A 12,775-nucleotide genomic window follows, 5' to 3' on the forward strand; every position below is an offset into this window, starting at 1 on the left:
AAACCCCTTCTACGGGCATCTTGGGGGCATAATTTTAACAGAGGTGTATGGAGGGCCTTCTCTGGAGGGGCTCGTAGTTCACGGCGAAGTTTGACCGGTCGTCCTTCGTCGCTGCTCCGCGGGGCCATTCCCTAATTGACGTCGATTGAAAGCTTAATGACCCAGAAATGTGTCGTGACAATTCTGGAAACGGGATTACGCCTAACAGTTCCGGCATTGCCACATCTGAAGGCACTCACCTGCTAATTTCAAATCAAGGAGGCATAATTTTAATGGATATGTATAGGGAGGATTGTACAGTACACTGTCCAGTTTCAGAAACATCTTGGATCATCTTCCTAGGTCACTGCTACGTGAAGTTATGGCCTGTCAAAGGCAGCCATTCACTTAACATTGCCTACATACTGAAATTTAAAAATTAACTGCGGGACACGGGTGCGAGCTACGGTCACGCAACTCGGCTCGGTCGTTCCGGCGGGTGTCTAGTTTTGCCGTGCCGAATTCCAGACCTCTAGCTCGTACGGCTTGGCCGTGACCCCCCGTGACGTTGTCTGAGAGGGGGAGTCGATCATCTGCTTAAAGATCTTCCGTCTAGGCAGATAAAGAAACAGTCTATTTTCAAATTAAGGAGGCACAACTTTAATAAACATGTATAGGGGCAATTGAAGGGCAGACCGTCTAGTTTCAGGAACACTTTGAACCATCTTCCTAGCTTCTACGGCCGTGCAGTTATGCCCCCTTAAGTTAGTTTGAGGCCTACACGGGCCTAAACAGCCTTGCCTACCATAGCAAATTCAAGAGGTCACTGTAGGCCTTTCGTAAGGGTCACATTCATAAAACTTGGCAGACTTGATCCAGAGCTGATCTAGTTTATGCATGCCAAAGGTCAGATGTGTAGGTCATACGGTTCGGCCGTGACGCCCCCTAATGTTAGTTTGAGGCCTAGTAAGACGGGAAAACACTTAGTACTTCCGACATTGCTAAGTTAGTAAGATGATACCAGAAACATCACGTCACAGTACCGGAATCGCTAGATTAGTAAGATGATACCAGAAATGTCACGTCGCAGTTCCGGGATTGCTAAGTTAGTAAGATGATACCCGAAAAGTCACATAACAATTGCTAATCTGCTACGTTAGTAATATGATACCAGAAAAGTCACATCGCAATCCCTAAAGTGCTACGTTAGTAAGATGATACCAGAAACCACACATCATGATTCCGGAATCGCTACGTTAGTAAGATGATACCAGAAACGTCACATAGCAATACCTGAACTGCTAAGTTAGTAAGATGATACCAGAAATGTCACATAACAATACCTGAACTGCTACGTTAGTGAGATGATACCAGAAATGTCACATAACAATACCTGAACCGCTAAGTTAGTGACATGATACCAGAAATGTGACATAACAATACCTGAACTGCTAAGTTAGTGAGATGATACCAGAAAAGTCACATAACAATACCTGAACCGCTAAGTTAGTGAGATGATACCAGAAATGTCACATAACAATACCTGAACTGCTAAGTTAGTGAGATGATACCAGAAAAGTCACATAACAATACCTGAACTGCTAAGTTAGTCAGATGATACCAGAAACCACACAACACAGGTCCGGAATTGCTAAGTTAGTAATATGATACAGTCAATCATCAACAAAGATCTTCCAGGCAGGCAGAGGCAGAACATGCACTCAAGGTCAAAAGCCTAGTGTTATCAAGTTAAGGAGGCACAATTTTAATAAACATGTATTGGGGGGATTGTACAGCAGACTGTCTAGTTTCAGGAACACTTTGGATCATCTCCCTAGGCCACTGCTACCTGTAGTTATGCCCTGTCAAAGGACTCCATTCACTTAACATTGCCTACCATGGCAAATTCAAAGGGCCACTGCGGGACTTTGGTAAGGGCCACAGTCTTCAGACTGGGCACGGTCATTCCTGAAGGCGTCTAGTTTACGTGTGCCGAATTTCAGACCCATAGGTGGTACGGGTCAGTCGTAGGCCCCCCAGAAGTCCCCCTAGGCCATAAAGCGCACATCCGGAACCGCACGACGCATTTGTGGAAAGGTCACGAAAGGTCACCAAAAGTAAAGCCCATTGTTTGACATGAAGATCTGCTAATTAAGGTGATATCTATACATGAAATTAAAGGGCAGACTCTGTAGTTTTAGTAGCACTTTGAATGGTGTTCCTAGGCCACTCCTAGCTGAAGTTATGGGCCTAGAAGTGACAGGTGGGGTGCCTCCATTGACTTAACATTGCCGACCTCACTGACTTTGAGGGCCTATAAAAACAGTTCTGTGAGGTCTACACCTTTGAAACTCTACAGGTGTGGTCTTCAGTCTCCCATGTGTGTGCAGTAAAAAATCCAGACCTCTGGGTCGCACGGCCTAGGCCGCAGGTACCTTTTTGTACTTTGCGGCCTAGTGCTGAGGTCTAGACCGCTGATTCTCCAGTATGTGATATAGACCTCGGTGGGGCTCCACTGTGCCAAATCTCACGCTCCTAGCTCAAACGGGCCGGCCGTGAGACCACCAGACGCTAAAGGGTTAATAAAACCTGCCCCGTGTGGTCTAGACCTCCAAAATTCGGGTCACTGATGCAGGCCACCCTCCTCCGTCAGTATTCCAAATTTCAGACCTCTAGCTCTAAGCGAACTGCAGTTATGATCATTTTTCTAATGACGTCCCCTCCGAGCTTCGGCAGCCTTTCGACATGGGGTAGAGGGCCTAGGACCTTACCCCCATTTTTTGGCCCAGATGAGGCAAAATATCATCAACTTGTGCTCCTGCCGTATGTAGGGGGCATAATTCTAACGGACATATATGGAGGGACTTTGCGCCGCCGGCGTCCGGTGTCGGGAGAGCCTCGACCCGACCCCCTACGTCGCACCTCCGCCGAGATATCCGCTAATTGGCTCTAATATGGGGAGCGCTCATACGGCGCAGAGTGGTCCTCTTTGATGTTGGGAAACCCCTTCTACGGGCATCTTGGGGGCATAATTTTAACAGAGGTGTATGGAGGGCCTTCTCTGGAGGGGCTCGTAGTTCACGGCGAAGTTTGACCGGTCGTCCTTCGTCGCTGCTCCGCGGGGCCATTCCCTAATTGACGTCGATTGAAAGCTTAATGACCCAGAAATGCGTCGTGACAATTCTGGAAACGGGATTACGCCTAACAGTTCCGGCATTGCCACATCTGAAGGCACTCACCTGCTAATTTCAAATCAAGGAGGCATAATTTTAATGGATATGTATAGGGAGGATTGTACAGTACACTGTCCAGTTTCAGAAACATCTTGGATCATCTTCCTAGGTCACTGCTACGTGAAGTTATGGCCTGTCAAAGGCAGCCATTCACTTAACATTGCCTACATACTGAAATTTAAAAATTAACTGCGGGACACGGGTGCGAGCTACGGTCACGCAACTCGGCTCGGTCGTTCCGGCGGGTGTCTAGTTTTGCCGTGCCGAATTCCAGACCTCTAGCTCGTACGGCTTGGCCGTGACCCCCCGTGACGTTGTCTGAGAGGGGGAGTCGATCATCTGCTTAAAGATCTTCCGTCTAGGCAGATAAAGAAACAGTCTATTTTCAAATTAAGGAGGCACAACTTTAATAAACATGTATAGGGGCAATTGAAGGGCAGACCGTCTAGTTTCAGGAACACTTTGAACCATCTTCCTAGCTTCTACGGCCGTGCAGTTATGCCCCCTTAAGTTAGTTTGAGGCCTACACGGGCCTAAACAGCCTTGCCTACCATAGCAAATTCAAGAGGTCACTGTAGGCCTTTCGTAAGGGTCACATTCATAAAACTTGGCAGACTTGATCCAGAGCTGATCTAGTTTATGCATGCCAAAGGTCAGATGTGTAGGTCATACGGTTCGGCCGTGACGCCCCCTAATGTTAGTTTGAGGCCTAGTAAGACGGGAAAACACTTAGTACTTCCGACATTGCTAAGTTAGTAAGATGATACCAGAAACATCACGTCACAGTACCGGAATCGCTAGATTAGTAAGATGATACCAGAAATGTCACGTCGCAGTTCCGGGATTGCTAAGTTAGTAAGATGATACCCGAAAAGTCACATAACAATTGCTAATCTGCTACGTTAGTAATATGATACCAGAAAAGTCACATCGCAATCCCTAAAGTGCTACGTTAGTAAGATGATACCAGAAACCACACATCATGATTCCGGAATCGCTACGTTAGTAAGATGATACCAGAAACGTCACATAGCAATACCTGAACTGCTAAGTTAGTAAGATGATACCAGAAATGTCACATAACAATACCTGAACTGCTACGTTAGTGAGATGATACCAGAAATGTCACATAACAATACCTGAACCGCTAAGTTAGTGACATGATACCAGAAATGTGACATAACAATACCTGAACTGCTAAGTTAGTGAGATGATACCAGAAAAGTCACATAACAATACCTGAACCGCTAAGTTAGTGAGATGATACCAGAAATGTCACATAACAATACCTGAACTGCTAAGTTAGTGAGATGATACCAGAAAAGTCACATAACAATACCTGAACTGCTAAGTTAGTCAGATGATACCAGAAACCACACAACACAGGTCCGGAATTGCTAAGTTAGTAATATGATACAGTCAATCATCAACAAAGATCTTCCAGGCAGGCAGAGGCAGAACATGCACTCAAGGTCAAAAGCCTAGTGTTATCAAGTTAAGGAGGCACAATTTTAATAAACATGTATTGGGGGGATTGTACAGCAGACTGTCTAGTTTCAGGAACACTTTGGATCATCTCCCTAGGCCACTGCTACCTGTAGTTATGCCCTGTCAAAGGACTCCATTCACTTAACATTGCCTACCATGGCAAATTCAAAGGGCCACTGCGGGACTTTGGTAAGGGCCACAGTCTTCAGACTGGGCACGGTCATTCCTGAAGGCGTCTAGTTTACGTGTGCCGAATTTCAGACCCATAGGTGGTACGGGTCAGTCGTAGGCCCCCCAGAAGTCCCCCTAGGCCATAAAGCGCACATCCGGAACCGCACGACGCATTTGTGGAAAGGTCACGAAAGGTCACCAAAAGTAAAGCCCATTGTTTGACATGAAGATCTGCTAATTAAGGTGATATCTATACATGAAATTAAAGGGCAGACTCTGTAGTTTTAGTAGCACTTTGAATGGTGTTCCTAGGCCACTCCTAGCTGAAGTTATGGGCCTAGAAGTGACAGGTGGGGTGCCTCCATTGACTTAACATTGCCGACCTCACTGACTTTGAGGGCCTATAAAAACAGTTCTGTGAGGTCTACACCTTTGAAACTCTACAGGTGTGGTCTTCAGTCTCCCATGTGTGTGCAGTAAAAAATCCAGACCTCTGGGTCGCACGGCCTAGGCCGCAGGTACCTTTTTGTACTTTGCGGCCTAGTGCTGAGGTCTAGACCGCTGATTCTCCAGTATGTGATATAGACCTCGGTGGGGCTCCACTGTGCCAAATCTCACGCTCCTAGCTCAAACGGGCCGGCCGTGAGACCACCAGACGCTAAAGGGTTAATAAAACCTGCCCCGTGTGGTCTAGACCTCCAAAATTCGGGTCACTGATGCAGGCCACCCTCCTCCGTCAGTATTCGAAATTTCAGACCTCTAGCTCTAAGCGAACTGCAGTTATGATCATTTTTCTAATGACGTCCCCTCCGAGCTTCGGCAGCCTTTTGACATGGGGTAGAGGGCCTAGGACCTTACCCCCATTTTTTGGCCCAGATGAGGCAAAATATCATCAACTTGTGCTCCTGCCGTATGTAGGGGGCATAATTCTAACGGACATGTATGGAGGGACTTTGCGCCGCCGAAGTCCGGTGTCGGGAGAGCCTCGACCCGACCCCCTACGTCGCACCTCCGCCGAGATATCCGCTGATTGGCTCTAATATGGGGAGCGCTCATACGGCGCAGAGTCGTCCTCTTTGATGTTGGGAAACCCCTTCTAGGGGCATCTTGGGGGCATAATTTTAACAGAGGTGTATGGAGGGCCTTCTCTGGAGGGGCTCGTAGTTCACGGCGAAGTTTGACCGGTCGTCCTTCGTCGCTGCTCCGCGGGGCCATTGCCTAATTGATGTCGATTGAAAACTTAATGACCCAGAAATGCGTCGTGACAATTCTGGAAACGGGATTACGCCTAACAGTTCCGGCATTGCCACATCTGATGGCACTCACCTGCTAATTTCAAATCAAGGAGGCATAATTTTAATGGACATGTATAGGGAGGATTGTACAGTACACTGTCCAGTTTCAGAAACATCTTGGATCATCTTCCTAGGTCACTGCTACGTGAAGTTATGGCCTGTCAAAGGCAGCCATTCACTTAACATTGCCTACATACTGAAATTTAAAAATTAACTGCGGGACACGGGTGCGAGCTACGGTCACGCAACTCGGCTCGGTCGTTCCGGCGGGTGTCTAGTTTTGCCGTGCCGAATTTCAGACCTCTAGCTCGTACGGCTTGGCCGTGACCCCCCGTGACGTTGTCTGAGAGGGGGAGTCGATCATCTGCTTAAAGATCTTCCGTCTAGGCAGATAAAGAAACAGTCTATTTTCAAATTAAGGAGGCACAACTTTAATAAACATGTATAGGGGCAATTGAAGGGCAGACCGTCTAGTTTCAGGAACACTTTGAACCATCTTCCTAGCTTCTACGGCCGTGCAGTTATGCCCCCTTAAGTTAGTTTGAGGCCTACACGGGCCTAAACAGCCTTGCCTACCATAGCAAATTCAAGAGATCACTGTAGGCCTTTCGTAAGGGTCACATTCATAAAACTTGGCAGACTTGATCCAGAGCTGATCTAGTTAATGCATGCCAAAGGTCAGATGTGTAGGTCATACGGTTTGGCCGTGACGCCCCCTAATGTTAGTTTGAGGCCTAGTAAGACGGGAAAACACTTAGTACTCCCGACATTGCTAAGTTAGTAAGATGATACCAGAAATGTCACATAACAATACCTGAACTGCTAAGTTAGTGAGATGATACCAGAAATGTCACATAACAATACCTGAACTGCTAAGTTAGTAAGATGATACCAGAAAAGACACATAACAATACCTGAACTGCTACGTTATTGAGATGATACCAGAAAAGTCACATAACAACACCTGAAGTGCTAGGTTAATATGATGATACCAGAAAAGACACATCACAATGCCGTAATTGCTAAGTTAGTAATATCATACCAGAAAAGTCACATCGCAATTCCTACAGTGCTAAGTTAGTAAGATGATACCAGAAAAGGCACGTCACAATACCTGAAGTGCTAAGTTAGTAATATGATACCAGAAAACACACGTCACAATTCCGCCGTTGCTAAGTTAGTCAAACCAGAAAACGCACGTTTCCGGAAATATCACTAACAAAGTTGGTTTTGTAATATTAAAAACATTGTAGAAATTTTTTGGTCAGGTCTGCACTGATGATGCTGCACGTGCTTCATCAGGCATCCGTCTAGTATGTCTCCACCGAGTTTCAGACCTGCAGCTCGTACGGCTGGGCCGTTACTGCCCCTCATGTTCGTTTGCGGCCTACTCTCTCATATGTCCCCATTGACTTGCATTGCCCAACTTAGCAAATTCTACGGCCCACTATAGCTCTTTGGTAAGTGCTGCGTTCATGAGGCTTGGCACACTTATTCATACGTATAACTAGTTTGTGCAGGCCGAATTTCAGACCCCTAGCTCGTACGGCTCAGCCGTGACGCCCCCACATGTTAGTTTGAGGCCTAGTGAAAAAAGTGCAGCCACTAATGATAAAATGTGCGTTGGTTTCAAATTAAGGAGGCATAATTTTAATGGACATGTATAGATTACATTTAGGTGCAGACTGTCTAGTATCAGGAGCACTTTTAATCATTTTCCTAGGTCACTGCTACCTGAAGTTATGGCCTGTCTAATGAGAGGTGTGGTGTCTCCATTCACTTAACATTGCCGACAATAGCAAATTCAAGAGGTCACTGTAGGCCTTTCGTAAGGGTCACATTCATAAAACTTGGCAGACTTGATCCAGAGCTGATCTAGTTTATGCATGCCAAAGGTCAGATGTGTAGGTCATACGGTTCGGCCGTGACGCCCCCTAATGTTAGTTTGAGGCCTAGTAAGACGGGAAAACACTTAGTACTTCCGACATTGCTAAGTTAGTGAGATGATACCAGAAATGTCACATAACAATACCTGAACCGCTAAGTTAGTAAGATGATACCAGAAATGTCACATAACAATACCTGAACCGCTAAGTTAGTCAGATGATACCAGAAATGTCACATAACAATACCTGAACTGCTAAGTTAGTCAGATGATACCAGAAACCACACAACACAGTTCCGTTATTGCTAAGTTAGTAATATGATACAGTCAATCATCAACAAAGATCTTCCAGGCAGGCAGAGGCAGAACATGCACTCAAGGTCAAAAGCCTAGTGTTATCAAGTTAAGGAGGCACAATTTTAATAAACATGTATTGGGGGGATTGTAGAGCAGACTGTCTAGTTTCAGGAACACTTTGGATCATCTCCCTAGGCCACTGCTACCTGTAGTTATGCCCTGTCAAAGGACTCCATTCACTTAACATTGCCTACCGTAGCAAATTCAAAGGGCCACTGCGGGACTTTGGTAAGGGCCACAGTCTTCAGACTGGGCACGGTCATTCCTGAAGGCGTCTAGTTTACGTGTGCCGAATTTCAGACCCATAGGTGGTACGGGTCAGTCGTAGGCCCCCCAGAAGTCCCCCTAGGCCATAAAGCGCACATCCGGAACCGCACGACGCATTTGTGGAAAGGTCACGAAAGGTCACCAAAAGTAAAGCCCATTGTTTGACATGAAGATCTGCTAATTAAGGTGATATCTATACATGAAATTAAAGGGCAGACTCTGTAGTTTTAGTAGCACTTTGAATGGTGTTCCTAGGCCACTCCTAGCTGAAGTTATGGGCCTAGAAGTGACAGGTGGGGTGCCTCCATTGACTTAACATTGCCGACCTCACTGACTTTGAGGGCCTATAAAAACAGTTCTGTGAGGTCTACACCTTTGAAACTCTACAGGTGTGGTCTTCAGTCTCCCATGTGTGTGCAGTAAAAAATCCAGACCTCTGGGTCGCACGGCCTAGGCCGCAGGTACCTTTTTGTACTTTGCGGCCTAGTGCTGAGGTCTAGACCGCTGATTCTCCAGTATGTGATATAGACCTCGGTGGGGCTCCACTGTGCCAAATCTCACGCTCCTAGCTCAAACGGGCCGGCCGTGAGACCACCAGACGCTAAAGGGTTAATAAAACCTGCCCCGTGTGGTCTAGACCTCCAAAATTCGGGTCACTGATGCAGGCCACCCTCCTCCGTCAGTATTCCAAATTTCAGACCTCTAGCTCTAAGCGAACTGCAGTTATGATCATTTTTCTAATGACGTCCCCTCCGAGCTTCGGCAGCCTTTCGACATGGGGTAGAGGGCCTAGGACCTTACCCCCATTTTTTGGCCCAGATGAGGCAAAATATCATCAACTTGTGCTCCTGCCGTATGTAGGGGGCATAATTCTAACGGACATGTATGGAGGGACTTTGCGCCGCCGAAGTCCGGTGTCGGGAGAGCCTCGACCCGACCCCCTACGTCGCACCTCCGCCGAGATATCCGCTGATTGGCTCTAATATGGGGAGCGCTCATACGGCGCAGAGTCGTCCTCTTTGATGTTGGGAAACCCCTTCTAGGGGCATCTTGGGGGCATAATTTTAACAGAGGTGTATGGAGGGCCTTCTCTGGAGGGGCTCGTAGTTCACGGCGAAGTTTGACCGGTCGTCCTTCGTCGCTGCTCCGCGGGGCCATTGCCTAATTGATGTCGATTGAAAACTTAATGACCCAGAAATGCGTCGTGACAATTCTGGAAACGGGATTACGCCTAACAGTTCCGGCATTGCCACATCTGATGGCACTCACCTGCTAATTTCAAATCAAGGAGGCATAATTTTAATGGACATGTATAGGGAGGATTGTACAGTACACTGTCCAGTTTCAGAAACATCTTGGATCATCTTCCTAGGTCACTGCTACGTGAAGTTATGGCCTGTCAAAGGCAGCCATTCACTTAACATTGCCTACATACTGAAATTTAAAAATTAACTGCGGGACACGGGTGCGAGCTACGGTCACGCAACTCGGCTTGGTCGTTCCGGCGGGTGTCTAGTTTTGCCGTGCCGAATTTCAGACCTCTAGCTCGTACGGCTTGGCCGTGACCCCCCGTGACGTTGTCTGAGAGGGGGAGTCGATCATCTGCTTCAAGATCTTCCGTCTAGGCAGATAAAGAAACAGTCTATTTTCAAATTAAGGAGGCACAATTTTAACAAACATGTATAGGGGCAATTGAAGGGCAGACCGTCTAGTTTCAGGAACACTTTGAACCATCTTCCTAGCTTCTACGGCCGTGCAGTTATGCCCCCTTAAGTTAGTTTGAGGCCTACACGGGCCTAAACAGCCTTGCCTACCATAGCAAATTCAAGAGGTCACTGTAGGCCTTTCGTAAGGGTCACATTCATAAAACTTGGCAGACTTGATCCAGAGCTGATCTAGTTAATGCATGCCAAAGGTCAGATGTGTAGGTCACACGGTTCGGCCGTGACGCCCCCTAATGTTAGTTTGAGGCCTAGTAAGACGGGAAAACACTTAGTACTTCCGACATTGCTAAGTTTGTAAGATGACACCAGAAAAGTCACGTCACAATACCTGAATTGCTAAGTTAGTCAGATGATACCAGAAAAGTCACATAACAATACCTGAACTGCTACGTTAGTCAGATGATACCAGAAATGTCACATAACAATACCTGAACTGCTAAGTTAGTAAGATGATACCAGAAAAGACACATAACAATACCTGAACTGCTACGTTATTGAGATGATACCAGAAAAGTCACATAACAACACCTGAAGTGCTAGGTTAATATGATGATACCAGAAAAGACACATCACAATGCCGTAATTGCTAAGTTAGTAATATCATACCAGAAAAGTCACATCGCAATTCCTACAGTGCTAAGTTAGTAAGATGATACCAGAAAAGGCACGTCACAATACCTGAAGTGCTAAGTTAGTAATATGATACCAGAAAACACACGTCACAATTCCGCCGTTGCTAAGTTAGTCAAACCAGAAAACGCACGTTTCCGGAAATATCACTAACAAAGTTGGTTTTGTAATATTAAAAACATTGTAGAAATTTTTTGGTCAGGTCTGCACTGATGATGCTGCACGTGCTTCATCAGGCATCCGTCTAGTATGTCTCCACCGAGTTTCAGACCTGCAGCTCGTACGGCTGGGCCGTTACTGCCCCTCATGTTCGTTTGCGGCCTACTCTCTCATATGTCCCCATTGACTTGCATTGCCCAACTTAGCAAATTCTACGGCCCACTATAGCTCTTTGGTAAGTGCTGCGTTCATGAGGCTTGGCACACTTATTCATACGTATAACTAGTTTGTGCAGGCCGAATTTCAGACCCCTAGCTCGTACGGCTCAGCCGTGACGCCCCCACATGTTAGTTTGAGGCCTAGTGAAAAAAGTGCAGCCACTAATGATAAAATGTGCGTTGGTTTCAAATTAAGGAGGCATAATTTTAATGGACATGTATAGATTACATTTAGGTGCAGACTGTCTAGTATCAGGAGCACTTTTAATCATTTTCCTAGGTCACTGCTACCTGAAGTTATGGCCTGTCTAATGAGAGGTGTGGTGTCTCCATTCACTTAACATTGCCGACAATAGCAAATTCAAGAGGTCACTGTAGGCCTTTCGTAAGGGTCACATTCATAAAACTTGGCAGACTTGATCCAGAGCTGATCTAGTTTATGCATGCCAAAGGTCAGATGTGTAGGTCATACGGTTCGGCCGTGACGCCCCCTAATGTTAGTTTGAGGCCTAGTAAGACGGGAAAACACTTAGTACTTCCGACATTGCTAAGTTAGTGAGATGATACCAGAAATGTCACATAACAATACCTGAACTGCTAAGTTAGTCAGATGATACCAGAAATGTCACATAACAATACCTGAACCGCTAAGTTAGTCAGATAATACCAGAAATGTCACATAACAATACCTGAACTGCTAAGTTAGTCAGATGATACCAGAAATGTCGCATAACAATACCTGAACTGCTACGTTAGTCAGATGATACCCGAAATGTCACATAACAATACCTGAACTGCTAAGTTAGTGAGATGATACCAGAAAAGTCACATCGCAATCCCTAAATTGCTAAGTTAGTAAGATGATACCAGAAACCACACATCATGTTTCCGGAATCGCTAAGTTAGTAAGATGATACCAGAAACATCACATAGCAATACCTGAACTGCTACGTTAGTAAGATGATACCAGAAATGTGACATAACAATAGCTGAACTGCTAAGTTAGTAAGATGATAACAGAAATGTGACATAACAATACCTGAACTGCTAGGTTAGTGAGATGATACCAGAAAAGTCACATAACAATACCTGAACCGCTAAGTTAGTAAGGTGATACCAGAAAAGTCACATAACAATACCTGAACTGCTACGTTAGTAAGATGATACCAGAAACCACACAACACAGGTCCGGAATTGCTAAGTTAGTAATATGATACAGTCAATCATCAACAAAGATCTTCCAGGCAGGCAGAGGCAGAACATGCACTCAAGGTCAAAAGCCTAGTGTTATCAAATAAAGGAGGCACAATTTTAATAAACATGTACTGGGGGCATTGTAGAGCAGACTGTCTAGTTTCAGGAACACTTT

The sequence above is a fragment of the Paramormyrops kingsleyae genome, unplaced genomic scaffold (assembly GCF_048594095.1).
Source record: "Paramormyrops kingsleyae isolate MSU_618 unplaced genomic scaffold, PKINGS_0.4 ups26, whole genome shotgun sequence".
Classification (NCBI taxonomy): domain Eukaryota; kingdom Metazoa; phylum Chordata; class Actinopteri; order Osteoglossiformes; family Mormyridae; genus Paramormyrops; species Paramormyrops kingsleyae.